This window comes from Scylla paramamosain, chromosome 7 (assembly GCF_035594125.1).
Source record: "Scylla paramamosain isolate STU-SP2022 chromosome 7, ASM3559412v1, whole genome shotgun sequence".
Lineage (NCBI taxonomy): Eukaryota > Metazoa > Arthropoda > Malacostraca > Decapoda > Portunidae > Scylla > Scylla paramamosain.
In genome coordinates, this window is record NC_087157.1 from 27448225 (window position 1) to 27471905 (window position 23681).

Sequence of the window (23681 nt, forward strand, 5' to 3'; positions counted from 1 at the left end):
TTCGTTTGCCGTCTCAGTGAAGCAGCTTCGAATCAGAATCGATCACGATTTGAAGCCTCGAGAGCACCGAGTTCGGGTTGACCACTTGTCGAGAGTTTCTTACGGACAATTTACTACTCCTTCACCTCTTCCTGATACTCCTCTTCCTCTTTCTCCGGTTCCCATTCCTCCTCCTCCTCCTCCTCCTGTCAATCGAGCATTCAGAAGCACGTTTTCTTTCGCTCCTAGTGCACGGGGATTGACGCTCGTTTTCTACGCAGCACCCCACTCCAGATTTCTATTTGAGTGGGGCACCTCAGTTTTCTTCTTCCCTCGCAAATAGCCGTGCCGCTCCTCCCGGACTTAGCTGAGAGGACGTGGAGAGGAAAAAGAGGAGAAGAAGGATGACTAAGAGGAGGAGGAGGCTTACTGGCTGAGTGTGGCGAGTGTTCCCCCCATCTCAGACCAGCATAAAAAAAAAAAATAAATAAATAAATAAATAAAAAAATCCTATAGGCAGAGAAGTAGAAGAGCCTCCCGTGTTTTAGTAGAAAAATATGTACGCGGTTTTCAGTCACCAATTGAGTTAATAATAAAAAAAAAGTATGAAATCAAGCTAGTTCTACATACAACTAGATAAAGAGATAGCTAAGGGTCTTTAACTACTGGAATACTGTGCCTCTCAATAGCCAATTAGCTTGTTATAATGTAAAGAAAAGGTTGGTGGACAGGAGGCTTCCAGTATGCTGAGTAATAAATCAATGAATGAACAAATAAATAAATAAGCAAATTAGATAAATAAAAGTTTGAAGAATCTCCTCAGAGCTATTCATGCTGGCGTTTTTAAACAATGTGAGAGAGAGAGAGAGAGAGAGAGAGAGAGAGAGAGAGAGAGAGAGAGAGAGAGAGAGAGAGAGAGAGAGAGAGAGAGAGAGAGAGAGAGAGAGAGAGAGAGAGAGAGAGAGAGAGAGAGAGAGAGAGAGAGAGAGAGAGAGAGAGAGAGAGAGAGAGAGAGAGAGAGAGAGAGAGAGAGAGAGAGAGAGAGAGAGAGAGAGAGAGAGAGAGAGAGAGAGAGAGAGAGAGAGAGAGAGAGAGAGAGAGAGAGAGAGAGAGAGAGAGAGAGAGAGAGAGAGAGAGAGAGAGAGAGAGAGAGAGAGAGAGAGAGAGAGAGAGAGAGAGAGAGAGCCAATTTAGTTTGAGGCGTCTTCACACTCAGCTTCTGAAACCGTTCAAGTTGCTGGCAGAGAGAAAACAGACACACGAAGAATGTTGCAGTGTTTCCTAATAAAAGCGGTGAAAGATATGAAGGATATTATTTACCGAAGTGCATCCATACGACTCTCGACACGCGCCGCTGGAGGCGAGGCACGTGAGGACAGTGTACAGAGGAGGGAGGTGGCCTTGCATCAGCTTAGCTCGTCGTGACCAGAGTAATCAGAAAGCTTTAGAGGGATTTAAATGTTTTTGCTCCTTGTCATAATTCCTAATGATTTACGGAGCTCGTCTTAAATTCACGTACAAGCTGTGGATTGAAAGAACTCAGTAAACAATAAAATCTGGACCTCTAACTATACTTCTCTATCTTTAATTTGATCCAGAATAGTGCAATCAGGTGTTTTATGAAGGACCTGAATGTATTTTCTACTGTTTGTTAAAATCTATTATCATTAGCAACGGTTGCTTTGGGTCCGCGTAAGCTTTGGATTAAGAGAAAGAACAGTGAACAATGAAATTTGATCTCTGACAATATACATATCCCTCGTCTTTCATTTAGGCTTATACCTTCGTCCCTTTTGTGCGGTTTCCTATAATTTATAATAATTCATAAAGGTCGGCTTGAGTTTTCAGGGTTCGAATTAAATAAATAAATAAATAAACTTGGATCTCTACCTGTATATAATTCGTATCTCAATTTCATCTTATACCTTCGCTTCTTTGTGCTGCTTGCTGGCATTTAAAATAATTTATGAAGAAAGCTTTACGTTTTCAAGCTTTAGATTACTACAGAACAAAAACCAAGCAAACTAGACTCTTTATTTATATCTCCCTCTTTAATTTCATCTCACACCTCCTCTTTTTCCCGAACGCTGACAAATGAAGCCTCCACAGAGACGCCCCGACTGCCCCTCCCTCCCGCCCCACCCTCCCACGCCCTAACTATGAATCTACGGTAACTAGCTAACTTACTGTGATTCACGACACTCTGCTGGGGGACTGCGACCTTACGGGACCCCACCCTTAACTTTTGTCCCTGTATGTGAGAAAGTTGTAATTGTATGAGTGTGTGTGTGTGTGTGTGTTTTCTACTTTTCTCTGTCAATCTGTCTGTGTGCGTGTATTTTGGTGTCTCTCTCTCTCTCTCTCTCTCTCTCTCTCTCTCTCTCTCTCTCTCTCTCTCTCTCTCTCTCTCTCTCTCTAGGTAACTCAAGTCTGCCTTCCAATGAGTGCTCGGGTTGGAAAAGTCATATCAAACTCCCCAAATTTGCTGAAAATGCTCCTCTCTCTCTCTCTCTCTCTCTCTCTCTCTCTCTCTCTCTCTCTCTCTCTCTCTCTCTCTCTCTCTGATACCCTAAACCCTATTACCCAATCAACCGTCTTTCCTTTCTCCCCTCTCTTATCAAACACACACACACACACACACACACACACACACACACACACACACACACACACACACAGTATTACTCTACCGTTCCACTTATTGAAAAAATAATGGTGAGTTTGGGCGGCTTCAAAGGGGAAGGAGAGAGAGAGAGAGAGAGAGAGAGAGAGAGAGAGAGAGAGAGAGAGAGAGAGAGAGAGAGAGAGAGAGAGAGAGAGAGAGAGAGAATCATTCCTCTTCCTCAAGTTAGCAAATAAATGTCATGTGTTGTAAAAGAACTAAAGAGAAGAAGAAAAAAAGAAAAAGAAAAGGAAAAATACAACAACAACAACAACAACAACAACAACAACGAAGACGAGGAGAGAGACGAAAAAAAAAAGTATTGGAAGGAGGAAAAAAAAATGGCAACCTAGGGAACTAATTAAGATGAAAGACAAGAAGAAAAGTATGAAGGAAAAAAATAAACGCAGAAGAATAACGAGGATAAAAGTGGAAAATTTTGGTTAAAAGTTTGCTGAGGCATAAACAAAGCGGGTACTGAGAGAGAGAGAGAGAGAGAGAGAGAGAGAGAGAGAGAGAGAGAGAGAGAGAGAGAGAGAGAGAGAGAGAGAGAGAGAGAGAGAGAGAGAGAGAGAGAGAGAGAGAGAGAGAGAGAGAGAGACTGATAAATTGACCAACTGACTGACCGACTGACTAACTGACCGACTGACTAACTGACTGGCTGACTAACTGAAACTTCAGCACCACAAAAAAAACGAAGTCATATGGAGCCTTGAGAGGTGAAGACAGAGGAACAGAGAGGAGGAGAGACATGAAAAACGAGGGAAAGAAGAGACTGGTATTAAAATTATTTTGTATACATTTTCTTTCCATTATATGTGTAGGTTTCTGAACACCTATACCAAAAACGTCTACCTTTTGGCTTACTGTAAGTCTAAATAAAAAAAAAAAGAGAGAGAGAAGGAAGAACAAGGAGAAATAGCATGAGTTTACATTACAAGTCTCTAAGTGGCAAAGGTTTGGTCAATAATATCACGACCTTCTCAAGTAAAAATATAACTAAATGATTTTAAAAGCGCCCAAATGTGAACCGAACCCTTCTTCCCTGACTTGGTGTGACCTAAGGAACTCAAATGACCTTGTTTGTGACGTGTAGCGGTCTGTCCTCGTCCTCATGGCCATCACAACCTGGGGAAAGAAAATAAACGTTATTATTTTCATAGGTGTAGTAGTAGTAGCAGTAGTAGTAGTAGTAGTAGTAGTAGTAGTAGTAATAGTAGAAGTGGTAGTTAGTGGTGCATTGGGTTACCTCTCCTCACAAATAACAGATGCTGTGTTCGATTCCTCCCCGCCCACCAATACCAGACAGTTAGTATTGCTCTTTCACACTGTAGCTTCTGTTCATCCAGCACACAGCATTCACAGGACCTACTAGTAGTTGAGAAAGAGCCTGAAAGAGTGAAGAACAGAAAAAAATACTACCTACCTCTCGTGTGTGTGTGTGTGTGTGTGTGTGTGTGTGTGTGTGTGTGTGTGTGTGTGTGTGTGTGTGTGTGTGTGTGTGTGTGTGTGTGTAGCGAGAGAATACCACAAATAGCATACCTCGACTCAAAAGTTGGTAAAAAAAAGGGGTATAAAAAACATTAAGGGGAAAAAAACTGAGAAGTATTAATACATGTTGAATCAGAGTAGAACTAACGAGGTGAGTCTGAATGGAAACACTCAATACAAGAGAGAACTGCACTAGAAGAGAGAAAAAGAGAGGAAAGAGAAGGAGAGAGTTAGAGAAATGAAAGGCCTACACTATTTAAGCCCCTCCCAGCAGGATCATGTAAGTATCTCGCTACTAGATGTCTGACCTAAATATACACATACCCTTCAGAGCATCACAAGATTCTGTCACTTGGGATCAACACTTAAAACTTCCTCATCCTTGCGTCCCTTTGAAGTCCCCTCTCCTCCTCCTCCTCCTCTTCCTCTTAAAGCATCTCTCACTTGACACCTTCCTCACACACACACACACACACACACACACACACACACACCTTTCATCCTCTCTTTTTCTCTTTCCCTTATTCACATTCAGCACCTTTCACTCTCTACCTTCCTACATCCTCTCCTCTCACTCCCCTTTCCTTTCCCCTTTCCTTTCCTTCACCTTCCATCATCTCCTCTCAATGCTCTTCAAATTTCTCGTCCACCTTTTCAACGTCTTCGTCTTTCTTGTCCTCCTACTCATCATCTTCCTTCTCTTATCTTCTTTCCTCTTTCGTATTCCTGTCCATGTCTAATCCTCCTCTTCCTCCACTTCATTTCACTTCCCACCCCCTCTCCCTTCCCTCCCTCAGCGCCACTCCTCACCTGCACACACCTCTCAATTAAGGATAACTTCTTGTCTGGCGAATTGCAACGTTTTCAGAGTGGTCGCCTAAAGCCCCGACGCAGCTGCCAACTCTTTCTTTCTCCTTTCTTTGCTGTATAAAGTCACTGATATAAATGGAGTGAAAAGAAAAAGAAGAAAAAAGTGAAATATTGAAATTGTTAGCGTGGGATAAAATATACGAGACTTGTAATATTGAAGTACGATAAAAAAAAATACGGTATATCGGTGAATATATAGAAAAAAACATTAAAAGATGAATTACAGAGGTAACAAAATATTTCTGTACTCCCCTCCGCTCTCTCTCTCTCTCTCTCTCTCTCTCTCTCTCTCTCTCTCTCTCTCTCTCTCTCTCTCTCTCTCTCTCTCTCTCTCTCAGGGTAGGAGGGCGGGTGAGTTCTCCCATTGTGTCTGAAATGAAACTCTTGCGAGGTTCTTCAGAGAGAAATTAGAAGCTTTTATATGCTGCGTCAGTTCTTCCCTGTGATGACCTAATGTGTTTATCCCGGAGGACGAGGAGGAGGAGGAGGAAGAGAAGGAGGAGGAGGAGGAAGAGAAGGAGGAGGAGGAGGAGGAGGAGGAAGAGGAAGAGAAGGAAGAGGAGGAGGAGGAGGAGGAGGAGGAGGACAGAAGAGCTGTATTTCTCAGAATGAAAGAAATGTTTGAAAAGGACACGGACACACACACACACACACACACACACACACACACACACACACACACACACACACACACACACACACATACACCACGTCACTAGGAGCACCACCACCTCTTCCTACTACCACTGGTATTACTACTACTGCTGGTGCTACCATTACTATGACAACAACAGTATTTACAATGATAAATACAACAGTTAATTAATAAAAACACAAGTGATGATGATGATGACGAGGATAATGATGATACTTTAATGTTGATGTTTATGAATTAGTTAAAATGAAAGGTAAATTAGGTCACGATAGCAAAACTCTCTCTCTCTCTCTCTCTCTCTCTCTCTCTCTCTCTCTCTCTCTCTCTCTCTCTCTCTCTCTCTCTCTCTCTCTCTCTCTCTCAAGGGGCGTGGTGTACCCGAATGAGAGGTAATGGTGTGTGACTATAATCCATCTCTCTCACTCTCACTAACCCACTAGCTAACATATTCTCTCTCTCTCTCTCTCTCTCTCTCTCTCTCTCTCTCTCTCTCTCTCTCTCTCTCTCTCTCTCTCTCTCCACGACATCTGAAACTCACTCACTCACAAAGTCTTTTTCCTTTCCTTTGTTCTCCACCGCTCTGCGAAAAAAAAAAAAGAGATAGGCTGTAAAATACGAGCTATCTCTATCTTTTCTGAGCCTATGTTGACTGCTCTCTCTCTCTCTCTCTTTCTCTCTACAGTACTCGTAAATTCACCATATGTCGATACGAGTCAGAGAGAGAGAGAGAGAGAGAGAGAGAGAGAGAGAGAGAGAGAGAGAGAGAGAGAGAGAGAGAGAGAGAGAGAGAGAGAGAGAGAGAGAGAGAGAGAGAGAGAGAGAGAGAGAGAGAGAGAGAGAGAGAGAGAATCAATAAGACACCTAAAATTAACATAAGCTACATAATATATATAAAGAAACCTGAAGGAGACGAGTAAATGCAACAACTAGTAACAGAACAGCAGTACTTGGGAGTCTGTGTCATGCTGCGCTGCTTCAATGGAGAGTGAAGCGAATGTTTGGGTCTAAGGATCGTACAGTATCTCCCGGCACGGTTTGAGTCCGAGTGTCCGTCCGGGTCAAGGTATAAATGAGCCCATGCCTTGTTTTATTCGGATTACTCGGCAAGGCAAGAATTAAAGAAATTACGTGGCATACACCCGGACACCTGCTCCTAAAACCCCATGACCCCTTTCACCTGTCATCGCCACACTCACCTCGCAACGGCAGGCACTGTTAATCACTTCATGCCTTACGAGAGAAAAAAAATGTAGTAATAACGGCTACAACAATAATAAAGACAAAGATGATGATGATGATGAAAGTATTATTATTATTATTAGTAATAGTAGTAGTAATAATAGTAGTAGTAATGATAATGTTAATGATAATAACGATAACGAAACTTTAACGAAAAAGGTATGAGTAACGCAGACAGCAATGCGACGATAGGTGATAGCGATGCTGCGATAGCGATGCGACGATAAGCGATGCGGCGATTGCGTTGCGACGATTGCGATGCGACGATATGCGATGCGGCGACTGCGATGTGACGATATGCGATGCGGCGATTGCGATGCGGCGACTGCGATGCGACGATATGCGATGCGGCGATTGCGATGTGACGATATGCGATGCGGCGATTGCGATGCGACGATATGCGATGCGACGATATGCGATGCGGCGATTGCGATGTGACGATATGCGATGCGGCGATTGCGATGCGGCGACTGCGATGCGGCGATTGCGATGCGGCGATTGCGATGCGACGATATGCGATGCGGCGATTGCGATGCGGCGACTGCGATGCGGCGATTGCGATGCGGCGATTGCGATGTGACGATATGCGATGCGGCGATTGCGATGCGGCGACTGCGATGCGGCGATTGCGATGCGACGATATGCGATGCGGCGATTGCGATGCGGCGACTGCGATGCGGCGATTGCGATGCGGCGATTGCGATGCGACGATATGCGATGCGGCGATTGCGATGCGACGACTGCGATGCGGCGATTGCGATGCGACGATATGCGATGCGGCGATTGCGATGCGACGACTGCGATGCGGCGATTGCGATGCGACGATATGCGATGCGGCGATTGCGATGCGACGATATGCGATGCGGCGATTGCGATGCGGCGACTGCGATGCGGCGATTGCGATGCGGCGACTGCGATGCGGCGATTGCGATGCGACGATATGCGATGCGGCGATTGCGATGCGACGATATGCGATGCGGCGATTGCGATGCGACGATATGCGATGCGGCGATTGCGATGCGACGATATGCGATGCGGCGATTGCGATGCGACGATATGCGATGCGGCGATTGCGATGCGGCGACTGCGATGCGGCGATTGCGATGCGGCGACTGCGATGCGGCGATTGCGATGCGACGACTGCGATGCGGCGATTGCGATGCGACGATATGCGATGCGGCGATTGCGATGCGACGATATGCGATGCGGCGATTGCGATGCGACGATATGCGATGCGGCGATTGCGATGCGGCGATTGCGATGCGGCGATTGCGATGCGGCGATTGCGATGCGACGACTGCGATGCGGCGATTGCGATGCGACGATATGCGATGCGGCGATTGCGATGCGACGACTGCGATGCGGCGATTGCGATGCGGCGATTGCGATGCGACGATATGCGATGCGGCGATTGCGATGCGACGACTGCGATGCGGCGATTGCGATGCGGCGATTGCGATGCGACGATATGCGATGCGGCGATTGCGATGCGGCGATTGCGATGCGACGATATGCGATGCGGCGATTGCGACGCGGCGATATGCGATGTGACGATATGTGATGCGGCGATATGCGATGCGACAATATACGATGCGGCGACTGCGATGCGGCGATAACGATGCGACGATAAGCGATGCGACGATAAGCGATGCGGCGATAAGTGATGCGACGATAAGCGATGCGGCGATTGCGATGACGATAAGCGATGCGGCGATTGCGATGCGGCGATAAGCGATGCGGCGATAAGCGATAGCGATGCGGCAATAGCGTCTAAGAATCTTGTCCTACGGAGGGATTAACCCTTTCTTCCCTGGGTCCCCAGGATGCGGGCCGCGGCGGGGCAACCTTCCACACTCCCACACAGACTCATCCTGAGCAAAAACCCGCCACACGCCATTCTCCAAACACCGTCATGAAGAGCACCCTCTTCAACCCTTAGAGGACGCCTCCTGAAGACAGTGTCCGGCGCATGGCGCACAGTGTGCCCTCACTCATGGCGAGCTGTTCAGCCCGGTGCCGCCATAATCAAAGAACTCGAACACATCATTCACCAGACAATAGAAGGAGCCCTTATCTCCCCTTAAGGACCCCCCTGTGGCCCTATCTGATGAATGGTTGTCCGTGTTTCCTTGCTTATAACAACATCTTGCCTAGTGCAAGGTATGGAAGTGGACGACTATAATGTGAGCTGGAGCCAGCACCGGGGAAGGAGGACATGCTGCAAGGCCTCTGCCTCGGGCCCTAGGCAGGACCAGGCAGCCACCTTCTCCTCCTGTGCGTCTCCCAAGTCCGCCACGGCCTGCAACAAATTTTGGCCGAAATAATTTCCTCAACAGCATTTAATTTTGATCCGAATAGTAAATCGTCACTGAAAACCTAAAAATGACTTAGGTTGACGTGAGAGAAAAATCAGTTGATCTGTGAGACGAGGCGAGGGAACCTTCCTCTAAGCGTCCTATGAGTTTGTTGCCCAGAAATAAGTGCTCGTGCGTAAATCAATATTACTCTGTGTCTCCTAACAGCTAGAATTATGAGTAGTCAAGATAAAGAGATAAACGTTTGGTAATGCAGTCCTGAGGGATGCTGGGTGACGGGAGGGACTGAGACAAGTTGGGGAAGACCAGCTACAAAGAAATTTGTGCATTACGTAATCTGTTGCACGAGGATAAAGTAAAGGTATCCATGTTCTCTTTCAATAAATAAACTCTCTCTCTCTCTCTCTCTCTCTCTCTCTCTCTCTCTCTCTCTCTCTCTCTCTCTCTCCGTAAGACAATACACATTCTCCCCTCAAATGCATGTATTCAAAATCAATTTAGTCTCCCCCTTGTGGTCACTTGCTAGGAGGAGGAAGAGGAAGAGGAAGAGGAGGAGGAGGAGGGAGGAGGGAGGGAGGGAGAGAGGGAGGGGAGAGGGAGAGGGAGAGGGAGAGGGAGAGGGAGAGGAAGAGGAAGAGGAAGATGAAGAGGAGGAGGAGGAGGTAAGGGGTCAATGGGGCAGACTGACCGGAATCTGACCCAACACCGTGAGAATAAATGACCTGAGACGAGAGAGAGAGAGAGAGAGAGAGAGAGAGAGAGAGAGAGAGAGAGAGAGAGAGAGAGAGAGAGAGAGAGAGAGAGAGAGATGGCATGTGGAAAAGAGAGGAAAAGGAGAATTAGATAAATAAGAAAGGATGGATACAAATGAGAGAGGAATGGAGGGAAACCAGAGAAAAAGAGGAACGGGGAAAGGGGAGGGAGGGAGGGAGGGAGGGAGGGAGGGAGGGAGGTGAAGGGTTGAAAGGACGTTTGCGAAGGAGAGACGATGGAAGAGAAAGAGAAAGAGGAAGAGGAAGAGCAGGAGGAAGTGCTGAACCAAAGTCATTATTCTGTCTTTTTATAATCAAGAGAAGTTTCCTTAATTTTCTCTCTCTCTCTCTCTCTCTCTCTCTCTCTCTCTCTCTCTCTCTCTCTCTCTCTCTCTCTCTTCCCCCCCATATGTGTGTGTGTGTGTGTGTGTGTGTGTGTGTGTGTGTGTTGGAGGTGTCGTGATAGTCGGTTGCCTTAAGGTCTGGAAGGATAGTCACCCTTACGAACAATTGGTTTTCGCTTTTTTTTTTTTTTTTTTTTAAGAAGTAAAAGTGGTGAAGTTCTCTTGTATAATTTGAGGGATGAACACAAGGGCACGCAAAGGGAAAAAAAAAGTGTTGGCTGTTTTCTGATATTTTGATTAAAGGTTGAATGTGTTATGTGTAGGAGAATAAAAAGGATTCCTCCCCATCTACTACGTGATGGAGGAAGAGGTGAGAGGAAGAAAAAGAATAAGAACGAGCCGAAAAAAAAATAAGAAGAAAAAAGAAAATTTCATATCGACTTTGTGTCTAAAGGTTCGACCACACTCGACCGAAACCTGTGTTAGTACCATACGTCTGACACAGCTTCGAGCAGTGTCACACTTGTTCAAAGCACAGGTGTGAAAGTTCATGTTAGCATCACTGCCTCCGACACGTTGGAAACACTGGCTGTGAGGTGTGGATATGAATCTAGAAAACCGGTCAGGTGGACCTCACCATAACATCTCCGTTACCCACATTTCCATGGCTTTGCTTATAACGGCGCTCTACACATTACCCTAGCGTTGTGTGCGTTTCTTCAGCAGTGTTTATGTTTCAGCCATGTGTGGTCGCACCTTAAATCTCTGTCCACACGATCGAGCACTACCCAAAAGACAACCGTTTTTGTGGTAAGATTAACAAGCAAACTAACGGAATGCCCGTGCCAGTGGTCGAGTGGAACCCACTAGCCAGCCGTCTGGTGGTAATTTGCCCCAGGATCCATATGACAGATGTGTATGTGGATCCTGGTTTGGGTGTTTGCTGCTGTTTATGGATGGACGACGCATGAATACGACGACACAGGTTTTGCCTTGTATGCGGCAAACCTCCCCGGGAACTGTTGGATTGTGGAAGGGGCCTTATTCAAAAGACCGTAAATTCCTGCCACTCCCTTGCCTCGCTGAGTGCCCCTCCAAGTGTCAGTGCTTGTGTCTGCCAAAACTAATTCTTTATTATTCGGTTTAGCATTTCTTTGAGTCTTTCTTACTTTATATTCATAACTGCATTTAAGTTTGTACTGTGTGTGTGTGTGTGTGTGTGTGTGTGTGTGTGTGTGTGTGTGTGTGTGTGTGTGTTCTCTCCGGCAGCTCAGTCACATTCAGAAGCTGAGAAGGAGTTGTATTCTTAATGCAGTTTGGCAAAAACTCAAAGAGAAAAGGATAAAAGACGAGGAAGTAACTGTGAAACGCGCCTTTAAAAGAATGTTACTATACATTGCTGCTCCGTTCCTTCAGAGCTTTCATCGCGTTTCTCTTGATAGTGTACTTTTCTTGAGCATTTTTAAATATTGTGTCCGTGAGAAAGAAACAATTTAAAAGAAAACGCGGCAACAAATAGCTTTCAAGAAATTTTGATATTTTCTGTGTTCATCTGTGATGACCCCACACCACATTATATATTGAATTGTCAAGAAAGAAGAAAAAAAAAATAAGGAAGAAGTGGAACTTGAAAACGTAATGGGGTCTATAAAACCTTATCTTATTAAAGGAAAAGTAAGATGTTTAATTGATGTTTTATGTTTGGTATGACAGGTTTGCATGGTGTACGAAGATTTACTCAGTTATGAAATGTTTATAGTAATTGATGTGATGCTGATATCATGTGTGTTTTTCTAGCTCAACATTAATTGCGCCCAATGAATATTTGTTGTGTTTATGCATTTCATATTCTCTGTGTTTTGTGCAATGATTGCGTTGATCAAACAATATGTTGAAGAGATATAAAGTAACACCTAATAACTCTGAATGATCTGAAGATGAATGCGAATGAGAAATTCTGACTTGTACGAAATGTAAATAATTAGTAGTTATTAATTAAAATATGAAAATGTTCGTGAGTTTTTCAGAAACCTTTATATACCAATTCCTTGCAACATCTAAGACCAAAACACATCTCTAAAAATGAGAGAGAGAGAGAGAGAGAGAGAGAGAGAGAGAGAGAGAGAGAGAGAGAGAGAGAGAGAGAGAGAGAGAGAGAGAGAGAGAGAGAGAGAGAGAGAGAGAGAAATTTCACATCACTCCCGCTTCAGATTTAAAACCGTACCCTCAGATTTCTCGTATTTTTAACTTGTTTTTTTTTTCTTCCCTTTTTCTACTCACATAAGCCTGCACCGAATCCTTCACGTGCCTTTCCTCCCTTTACGAAACATTTTCCTGCCTGGACGTGGCCGCGTTTGTGCAAATAAAGGAGTGTGGATGTGGAGAAAAATAGGAGACGATTACATAGTTCCTTTTTTGTGTGTATCTTTTTGCGTGTCTTGTTTTAAGTTTACCGGAGCGCACCTGATTTTGTTACCTGTGTGTGTGTGTGTGTGTGTGTGTGTGTGTGTGTGTGTGTGTGTGTGTGTGTGTGTGTGTGTGTGTGTGTGTGTGTGTGTGTGTGTGTGTGTGTGTGTGTCCAGAAACTATAATTTATTGGCATTTACCTCTTTTCGCCTATTTTTCGAGTGTTTTCCAAATTTCCATCTTACTTGTTTTCTTAATTTCTTCTTTCGTGTCCTCCTCCTCTTTTCTACATCACTTGCTTTTAATCAGTCTTTTAATTTCTTTCCTTTTGAACTTTCTTTACCTAAGAATTATTCCTTTCTTTTCTTCTCTCATTCTCATTCCTTCCTCTATCTTGAATTAAATACGTTTACCTTGTGTACATACTAATACCCCTCTCTTTTGTCTTCACCTCTGCCATTTCTTGTCATTTCTATTCCCTCCTAACTTCTTGTCTCCTCCTCCTCCTCCTCCTCCTCCTCCTCCTCCTCCCCGGCTGATGGGATGGGAGTGTAGGGAGGAGCCTTTCACTATGCTGTCCTTCCTCTAATGCTAGTAATTAGTAAGAGAACTGTAATCAAGCAGCATTGCAAGGACATGGGAGTCTGTTGCTGCTTGTATTCCTCCTCCTCCTCCTCCTCACACTATGCCACTTTAAATCAAGGTAAGGACAAGTAAACCCCACCTTTATTCCGTAACCTTCAACTATTAAATACCTGTCTGATACAGTGATACGTGTACACACACACACACACACACACACACACACACACACACACACACACACACACTCTCTCTCTCTCTCTCTCTCTCTCGTATTTACTTTTTTTCTCAGATAATGAAGTGCTCATAATGGTATTCAACACACACACACACACACACACACACACACACACACACACACACACACACACAATACATTCATTAACGGTAAAATTAATGAGAACTTCTCCTCTATTCACATCGTATCAACTTTAACAACTCTCCTCCCTCCTCCTCCTCCCCTGCCATCAATTACTCCCCTCTACACCTCCACCTCCTCCTCTGCCATCAATTACTCCCCTCCTCCTCCTCCTCCTCCTCCTCCTCCTCTTCTGACTCTTTATAATCTAAACCTTTACCCTTTCCTCTCTATCGCTCCCTTCCCTTCCTTTCCCTTCCCCTCCGTTCAGTATATGCAATAATAATGACTTTTTTTTTCTAAATTTCAATCCTACCAGATTTACTGTCATTATTGTCATTATCATCATTATCATTAACTATTCAGGTGCTATGGAGGCCCAAAGGCGTTGTTACTGTTGCTCCTGCTGCTGCTGCCGCTGTTGTTATTGTTGTTGTTGTTGTTGTTGTTGTTGTTGTCATAATCAATGCCATCATCAATATTATAAAGTTTATCGGCCTCCTCTTCCTCTTCCTCTTCATCGTCATCATCAATATCACCACCAACACTATCGGCCTCCTCTTCCTCTTCCTCCTCATCGTCATCATCAATATCACCACCAACACTACCACCACTATCACCAAGAGCACCACCACCACCACCACCACCACCTCGGCAGTCTGCACGCGGTGGGTCTTCATTTTCATAACAATCCTGTACAAATCACAGGCGCAGTAATCACACAGATGCACAATAAACGCTCATTACCTGGCCAATCACAATTAAGGGCTGTGATCATTATTACAACGCTGCCAGTCTTCCCTCATTTACTGCTACAACAACTGCTACTACTATCAGCACTACCAGTCTTCCCTCATTCACTACTACTGGTTACTGCTACTGCTGCTGTTGCTAATACTACAACAATAATAATAATAACAATAACAGCAACAGCAACAACTACTGCAAATACTACTACTACTACTAGTATTACTACCAACACCATCATTGCTACCGCTGCTCCTACTTTTACTACTACTACTACTACTACCACCACCATCATAAATCACTACTTCTGTCCATACCAAGTTTACTTTGACTATTACCACCACACACACACAAAAAAAAAAAAAATAAAATAAAATAAAAATAGAATAAAATAAATAAATAAATAAATAAATAAATCGAGTGACAAATAAACAATATAAATAAAATTGATATACGGCATGGACCTAACTCCAATTATTTCGATGTTAAAAGTGTGTGTGTGTGTGTGTGTGTGTGTGTGTGTGTGTGTGTGTGTGTGTGTGTGTGTGTGTGTGTGTGTGTGTGTGTGTGTGTGTTTTTTTCTTTTTTGCTTTCCTCATCCATGAAGTTAAAGAAGCTAACATCGTCTTTATATTTCCCCTCCATATATATATATATATATATATATATATATATATATATATATATATATATATATATATATATATATATATATATATATATATATATATATATATATATATATATATATATATATATATATATATATATATATATATATATATATATATATATATATATATATATATATATATATATATATATATATATATATATATATATATATATATATATATATATATATATATATATATATATATATATATATATATATATATATTTTTTTTTTTTTAATTATCGGTACTAACTTGACTTCAGGAATGGTCTATCGTGGTTTGATTTTATTGCTCTACTTACAGGGATTATTTAGTTTTGTCTTTCTCATCTACTTCGAGAATTATTTTGTTTAACCTTCCTTCTTAACTTTCCATTTAAATCGTTCCCTCCTGTCTCTCCTCACAATCTCCTCTTCTATTCTTCAACCGCCCATTTCACTCCTGCCTCTCTTCTCCCATCCGCTTTTCATACAACTCTCCATTCTTCAACCTTCCATTTATCTCCTTTTTTTCACCCATCCACTTTTCATACATCCATTCTTCAAGCTCACATTTACCTCCTGCCTCTCTTCATGCCTCCGCTATTGACACATCACTGCATTATATTCACTACGTCACGGGTTCTGCCTCTGCTATTTGAGGATACAGGAACCTAACTGTCACTGGGGGAGATTCTAGGTCATCTCTAAGCTACACGGACAGACACACAAATACGCAGACAGCCTTGGCGATGCTCTCTGTTCCTCTAATTGGCCAAACGAATTCCTGTCTGGCTTTGAAACTTGAAATAAATCCCCTTGGTGTTCCTCACAAAACCTACATTTATTTCTGAGCCACCGTGTTCTCTGTATCTGTTTCCTACATATGAGTGTTTGTTAGGTTAGTTTGCTGTACTTAATGAAACAGGATTTTTTTTTTCACGTACTGAAACAAGACTATAATTTGACGCAGGTGTTGAGACAGGACTGAAATGCGTACTTTAATCAGTAGGTGAGAGCATTACCTGGTTAATGTGGTATCGTGTCCACGCGTTACAGTGTCCTCGTATCGTCGGCGGGTAACATCACTGCGCCACACATCAGGACAACAAAGGACCAGTAATTATTTTCCTCTCAAACACTGCACTAGTTTCTATATTTGGAACGATGATTGTCCGAAATTCCTCTCCCTTCGATTTCGCGTTCTCAGAATAATCTCTAAACCTTCACTTCCCTCTCTTCTTCCTCCTTCTCGTTTCCTCCTTCCTTCCTTTCCTGCACTTCACTTCCTCTTCCTTGTCAAGTCATCCATCATCCAAAAATCATAACTATCTTGAATTTCTGTTTCATGTCTTCCTTTCCTTCCTAATCATCTCCTTTACTCAACCTTCCTCCTCCTCCTCCACCTCCTTCTCTTGTTCTTGCTCTTCCCTTTCCTACACTTCCTCACTTTCTAATTAGGTGAATCATTATTGATAAAAAATACACCAATATTTTTCAGGCAAGATATTAGTACTTAAGTATCTCCTCTCACTCTCCTCACCTCCTTTTCTCCCCACTCCTCCAGTCATCACATTTCATTCCACTCCTCCTGACTTTATCCTCTTCTCCTCTTCCTCCCTCCTCAAATCTCCCAGGTTTTAAGACATGCCACATGTCGTTTGCTCTGTCAATGGCAAGTCAGCACGAAGGCAAGTAAGAAAGACACAACGAACCATCCTGTGTCCTGCGCACGAACAACGCCAGACGTACTACTCTGGGTCAGTGGGGGTCAGTGCCTACTCACCTGCAATTAGTATATTTAAATGCCTGCCAGCTTATTTTGGATATCTTACTTGTTACCTCTTTATCCTTTCACATTTGAACTATGCTTTCTTTTTTTATCTTTACCATTTATTTTGGCATTATTACTATTTTCAGTCTTATAATTTGGCGCCATATGACCTTAGTTGCTGTAGCGCCACGTAAAAAAATATTGAAATCACTTCACTTCTCCACTCATCACCTCTTCACCTCCTCTCCCCTTCACTCCTCCAGTCATCTCCACCACCACCACCACCTCTCCTCCAGTAATCTCTACTTCCAGCTAATCATTCTCAGGCGGGGTCTCCAGTCACTCAAAACACGTGCCAGGCATACAGGTGAGCGGGCAGGTGACCCATCCCTCACCTGGGCCTAATTAGCAGGCATAAGGGCACCTGTGTAGCACCTGGATGGATTGGACAGGTGAGTAGGACCCTGTTAATTAAGCAACTCTGTGTAGGTAAAGGTGTGTGTGTGTGAGAGAGAGAGAGAGAGAGAGAGAGAGAGAGAGAGAGAGAGAGAGAGAGAGAGAGAGAGAGAGAGAGAGAGAGAGAGAGAGAGAGAGAGAGAGAGAGAGAGAGAGAGAGAGAGAGAGAATTAACAATTAGAATGTTTTAATGAATTATTTTCCATTAATGAAGGATTATTTTAACACAGCTATGTATAAAACAACAGACAGGAGGAGGAGGAGGAGGAGGAGGAGGAGGAGGAGGAGGAGGAGGACACCAGGTGAAGAGAAGCATAAAAACAGTAGGAATGCAATTCTCTCTCTCTCTCTCTCTCTCTCTCTCTCTCTCTCTCTCTCTCTCTCTCTCTCTCTCTCTCTCTCTCTCTCTCTCTCTCTCTCTCTCTCTCGCAGCGTCGTGTCGGTCCGTGCAATATTGCTGTTTTGGTATTGGCCCGTAAACAAGGCCAACAAACTGCAACAGGGAGAGAAAGAGAGAGAGAGAGAGAGAGAGAGAGAGAGAGAGAGAGAGAGAGAGAGAGAGAGAGAGAGAGAGAGAGAGAGAGAGAGAGAGGAACTAATATCACCCTCTCCATCCTTACTCTACCTGACCCTTTCTTAATAGAATTCTCTCTCTCTCTCTCTCTCTCTCTCTCTCTCTCTCTCTCTCTCTCTCTCTCTCTCTCTCTCTCTCTCTCTCAATGCAACACACACCGGAACCCTGAGCACTGCAACACGGAGCGTACACAATAGGAAGCAACAATCTTCTCAGACATCCAGGTGTAACAGGGACAGCCCGCCAGGTGTGTGTGTGTGTGTGTGTGTGTGTGTGTGTGTGTGTGTGTGTGTGTGTGTGTGTGTGTGTGTTAATACTGTAGTAGTGGATGAACTGCTGTGTATTTGATGAGGCGTCTTGCTGTTGTCGGTATTGCTGTTGTTATTGTTGTTGTTATTATTGTTGTTGTTGTTGTTGTTGAAGTAACCGTTGTTATTCTACCATTGTCATTGATGTAGATATTTTTTCTTCTTTTACTACTACTACTACTACTACTACTACTACTACTACTACCACCACCACCACCACACTGACTGATATCAACAAAATCAGCAGATGAAATGAAACACGTAAAATACCTGAAACGGACCTAATTACCCCATTCACTGACACCTGAGAGAGAGAGAGAGAGAGAGAGAGAGAGAGAGAGAGAGAGAGAGAGAGAGAGAGAGAGAGAGAGAGAGAGAGAGAGAGAGAGAGAGAGAGAGAGAGAGAGAGAGAGGCAATGCAATCTTCGTCGGGGAGTGTTTGAAAATTAAAGAGACATCATTGCTTCGGGATTGAGAGGAGGAGGAGGAGGAGGAGGAGGAGGAGGAGGAGGAGGAGGAGGAGGAGGAGGAGGAGGAGGAGGAGGAGGAAAGAGGAAGGAAATAAGTGGGAATGCAAGGAAAGAACAGATACAGTAAGAATGTGGGTCTATGACGAAGGAGGAGGAGGAGGAGGAGAAGGAAGAGGAGGAGGAAAAGAGGAGGAGAAGTACATTAGTGGATAATAAAAGTAGTTACGAGGTAATAATACACGACCCTTTCCTCTTTTTCCTTTAATTCACCTCCAAGAACACGCTCTCTCTCTCTCTCTCTCTCTCTCTCTCTCTCTCTCTCTCTCTCTCTCTCTCTGTGTGTGTGTGTGTGTGTGTGTGTGTGTGTGTGTGTGTGTGTGTGTGTGTGTGTGTGTGTGTGTGTGTGTGTGTGTGTGTGTACCTTCCTGTTCTTCCCTTCGTTTCCCCTCTTATTACACTTTGCTATGTCTCTCCCTGTAGATTATATCGTGAAGTTGATTATAAACAAACTCCTGGGGGTCAATAAGTATGCTGCTTTTTCTTCTTTCTTTGTGTTCCTGTGTGATGTTTATTATTTGTTTTTTTTTCTCTCTCTCTCTTGACCTAACAATGAAAAAAAAAATACGTACTCAGCTTTAATTTTCCTATTTTCTTTCCTTTTTTCCTTTTCTTTTCACTGTGCTTTTCTCTCTTTACCATTCGAAAACTATCTTTCTCAATCATTTTATCCTATTCTCTTCCTTCCTCACACCTTCACTCCCTCTTAACTTAATGTACCCTAATCAACTTTCCCCAATCATTTTATCTTTCTATTCCCTTTAATTCCGTTCTTTCTTCACACTTTGCCTCTTAACATAATCTAACCAAACCTACCTTTTCTGATAAAAATATGATTGTCCTTTTCTTTTTTTTATTCTTTCCTTCCTCACACCCTCGCTCCCTCTTAGTCAATGCTCTTCTTGTCCACCTCTCCCAGTCATTCTATCCTTCTATTTGCTTCCTTCTTCACACCTTTACTTCCTCTTTATCTAATCTTCCCATACCCACCTTCCACAAATCCCCAAGCACCTTACAGCTTAATCTTCCCTCCCTTCCTACCTCATCTTCCTTTCCCTTGCCTCTCTTTCCCTCCTTCCTTACCTCATCTTCTCTTCCCTTTCCTCTCTCCCTCTCACCGTAACTCTCCCTTCATAGCCCTTCCCCCTCGTCCCTTGTCTTTCTCCCTCACTAGTTCACACTCCCTTCACCTAACCTTCTCCCAAATGACACCCAGACAACAGCCAACTTTCACCTCCCCGCCTCTTCTTCACCTCCCCCTCCACACCTCCCACTAATGAAGCGGCCGCAACTGTCCTCTGCTTCCTTTGCCTCCCCTGTCTTGTCTCTCCCCTTATCCCTGCTATCTATCATTCTGTCTACCCTGCTCTCCCTGTCTATTGCCTTGTGTTTTCCCTTGTCTTAACCTTTCCCTGCCACGTGCTTTCCCCTGTCCAGTGCCTTTCTCCACCTTACTTGCCTTGTGTCCTCCTTAGTTTAATTTTTCCCCTTTCCTTCCCTGCCACGTATATTCCCCTACCCTGCCTCTCTCTCTCTCTTTCTCTGCCTCAAGCCTTTCTTTCCTCCAATCATCTATCCCATACCCTGCTCCCTTGTCTCTAAAATTTTTCTGTCTAGTGTCTCCCCCCACTCCCTGTCGCATTCTCTACCTCATGCTGTCCCCCTGCAATCCCAGCCTCGTGTTCTCCTTTCTCAAGCTTTCTCTTCCTTTAACCATCCATCTCATACCCTGCTTCACTCCCCTACTTACCCTGCTTTGTGCTCTCCCTGCCTCGCGCATCCCCTGCCAGCGCCACGCATCCAGTAATACAGAGGTGAATTCAGATTTAATCGCATTAGTAAGCAAACGGGAGGGAGGGGGAATACGGTTCATTATGGAAATGAGATCATCAATATCACCCATGCTGACCCCTTCGAGAGAGAGAGAGAGAGAGAGAGAGAGAGAGAGAGAGAGAGAGAGAGAGAGAGAGAGAGAGAGAGAGAGAGAGAGAGAGAGAGAGAGAGAGAGAGAGAGAGAGAGAGAGAGAGAGAGAGAGAGAGAGAGAGAGAGAGAGAGAGAGAGAGAGAGAGAGAACTGAAGTCATGTAACACCATAACCATACCACCACCACCACCACCAACACACATTCTCCTCTTCCTCTTCCTCCTCCTCCTCTTCACTCGTGCTAACACCAGTATTGTTACAAGCACCACTACCGCCATGCATTTACCACCCTTCCTTGTATTACGACAAATACTGTGAGCACCAACACCAGCACTGCTTCCTCATCCTCACCTAACCTCCGCTTCCTCTCATCTCTGCAACCTACATTCTCCTCCTCCTCCTCCTCCTCCTCCATCTCACAAGAAATATCTTAGAAAAATAGTGAAGAAGTGTTGTTAAAGAGTCTACCTGTGAAAAGGTTGGAGAAGTTTAGGTAATGGAAAAGTCTTGCATTATTAAAGCGGATAGGATTTTCTGTTTACCTGATTATTCGATACAGCAAATAATAATGATAATAATAAAGAAAGTGATTAATTACAGATCACAAAAAAAAAAAAAATCGTACTGGTTAATTTAGTTTCAGATATCTTGATATTCTCTCTCTCTCTCTCTCTCTCTCTCTCTCTCTCTCTCTCTCTCTCTCTCTCTCTCTCTCTCAACAATTGAAGTCATACGAGGGGACGGGGGAAAACAAAGAGGCAGAATTTCAGATTTTCAGCATAAATAACCCAATCCTAAGTACACAAGCGCTACAGAATAATGGCAAATATATTTCACTGGGCACAATATTGGCAAATGGTCAAAATTTTCTACCAGCACCATAGAGCCGTTGTGGGGACAAGTGCCGCAAAAAAAATAAATAAAATAAATAAATACAAGAACGAAAGAACCAAATCTACCCTATTCATTTTCACACGCTTGACCCCAAAATGCAATGCTCGTTGAGAAGAAAAAAAAAAAAAAAATGAAGACTACGAAATTCTGAAGATGAAAAAAATAAAAATAAAATAAAATGAAATAAAGCACCCACTCCAACCAAATGAAATGAAATATAGTACCCACTCCAATCAAAACAAATTGGAAAAAAGGTTCAATATAAAACTTTGCATATTTTTAGCCAACTATGAACGAGGACAATAGAAATTTGAAATACTGAAATGCCACCCCCCAAAAAAAAAATAAATAAATAAAAAAAAAATAAATAAATAAATAAAAATAGTAGTAGTAGTAGTAGCAGTAGTAGTAGCAATATAAGTAAAACATTCAACCCAACTTTCTTTTTTTTTATTTGCAGTAATAATAATTTAGCCAAAAAATCTAAGTACTTAACAAACGTAGAGAAAATATGGAAAATAAATAAATAAATAAATAAACATACAAAAAAAAAAAAAACATAATTCTTCGCAATGCTGTTTTCCATGCCTTCGCTGGCCTAAACCCTCGGAAGGCTTACGACCTGATGGGGTTCCTCCTATTGTTCTTGAAACTGCGCCTCCGTGCTTGCATCTTGCCTAGTCAAACTCTTTCAACTTTGTCTGTCAACATCTACCTTTTTTCTTGCTGGAAGTTTGCCTACATTCAGCCTGTTCATAAAAAGGGTGACCGTTCTAATCCCTCAAACTACCGTCGTATTGCTTTAATATCCAGCTTATCTAAAGTTTTTAATCTATCCTCAACAGGAAGATTTTTAAACATCTATCACTTCACAACCTTCTATCTGATCCCCCAGTATGGGTTCCGTCAAGGCCGCTCTACTGGTGATCTTCTGGTTTTCCTTACTGAGTCTTGGTCATCCTCTTTTAGAGATTTTGGTGAAACTTTTGCTGTTGCCTTGGATATATCAAAAGCTTTTGATAGAGTCTGGTACAAAGCTTTGATTTCCAAACTACCCTCCTATGGCTTCCATCCTTCTCTCTGTAACTTCATCTCAAGTTTCCTTTCTGACCGTTATATTGCTGATGAGGTAGACGGTCACTGTTCTTCTTCTAAATCTATTAAGAGTGGTGTTCCTCTGGGTTCTGTCCTGTCATCCACTATCTTTCTATTATTCATCAATGATTTTCTAAACCAAACTTCTTGTTCTATCCACTCCTACGCTGATGATACCACCCTGCACTTTTCCACGTCTTTTCATAGACGTCCAACCCTTCAGGAAGTAAATAGTTCACGCAGGGAAGCCACAGAACGCCTGACTTCTGATCTCTCTAAAATTTCTGATTAGGGCAGAGCAAACTTGATATTGTTCAATGCCTTAAAACCTCAATTCCTCCATCTATCAAATCGACACAACCTTCCAGACAAATATCTCTTCTTTAGTGACACTCAACTGGTCCCCTCTTCTACACTGAACATCCTCGGTCTGTCCTTTTCTTATAAACTAAACTGGAAACTTCACATCTCTTCTCTAGCTAAAACAACTTCCATAAAGTTACTCGTTCTGAGACGTCTCCGCCAGTTTTTCTCACCCTCCCAGCTGCTAACTCTGTACAAGGGTCTTATCCGTCCATTTATGGAGTATGCTTCACATGTCTGGGATGTTCCACTCATACCGCTCTTTTAGACAGGGTAGAATTAAAAGCTATTCGTCTCATCAACTTCTCTCCTCTAACTGACTGTCTTCAACCTCTTTCTCGTCGACGCAATGTTGCATCTCTTGCTATCTTCTACCGCTATTTTCATGCTAACTGCTCTTTTGATCTTGCTAACTGCATGCCTCCCCTCCTCCCACGGCCTCGCTGCACAAGACTTTCTTCTTTCTCTCACCCCTATTCTGTCCACCTCTCTAATGCAAGAGTTAAGTAGTATTTTCAATCATTCCTCCCTTTCTCTGATAAACTCTGGAACTTCCTGCCTGCTTCTGTATTTCCACCTTCCTATGACTTGAACTCATTCAAGAGGGAGGTTTCAAGACACTTATCCTTCAATTTTTGACTACCGCTTCGGACCCTATTCGGGGAGTAGCATCTCAATGGCCTTTTTTTTTTTTTTTATTTGATTTTTGTT

At 43.3% G+C, this 23681-nt stretch overlaps 1 long non-coding RNA gene across 3 annotated transcripts in view; it reads right to left on the reverse strand.

The window, feature by feature from the left end:
- Positions 1-23681, reverse strand: part of LOC135101840 (uncharacterized) — a 213146-nt gene that overhangs the window by 78548 nt on the left and 110917 nt on the right. For all 3 annotated transcript variants that reach the window (XR_010269395.1, XR_010269394.1, XR_010269396.1), the window contains exon 4: positions 3720-3769. This is a non-coding gene — a long non-coding RNA (uncharacterized LOC135101840). The remainder of the gene's footprint in view (positions 1-3719; positions 3770-23681) is intronic.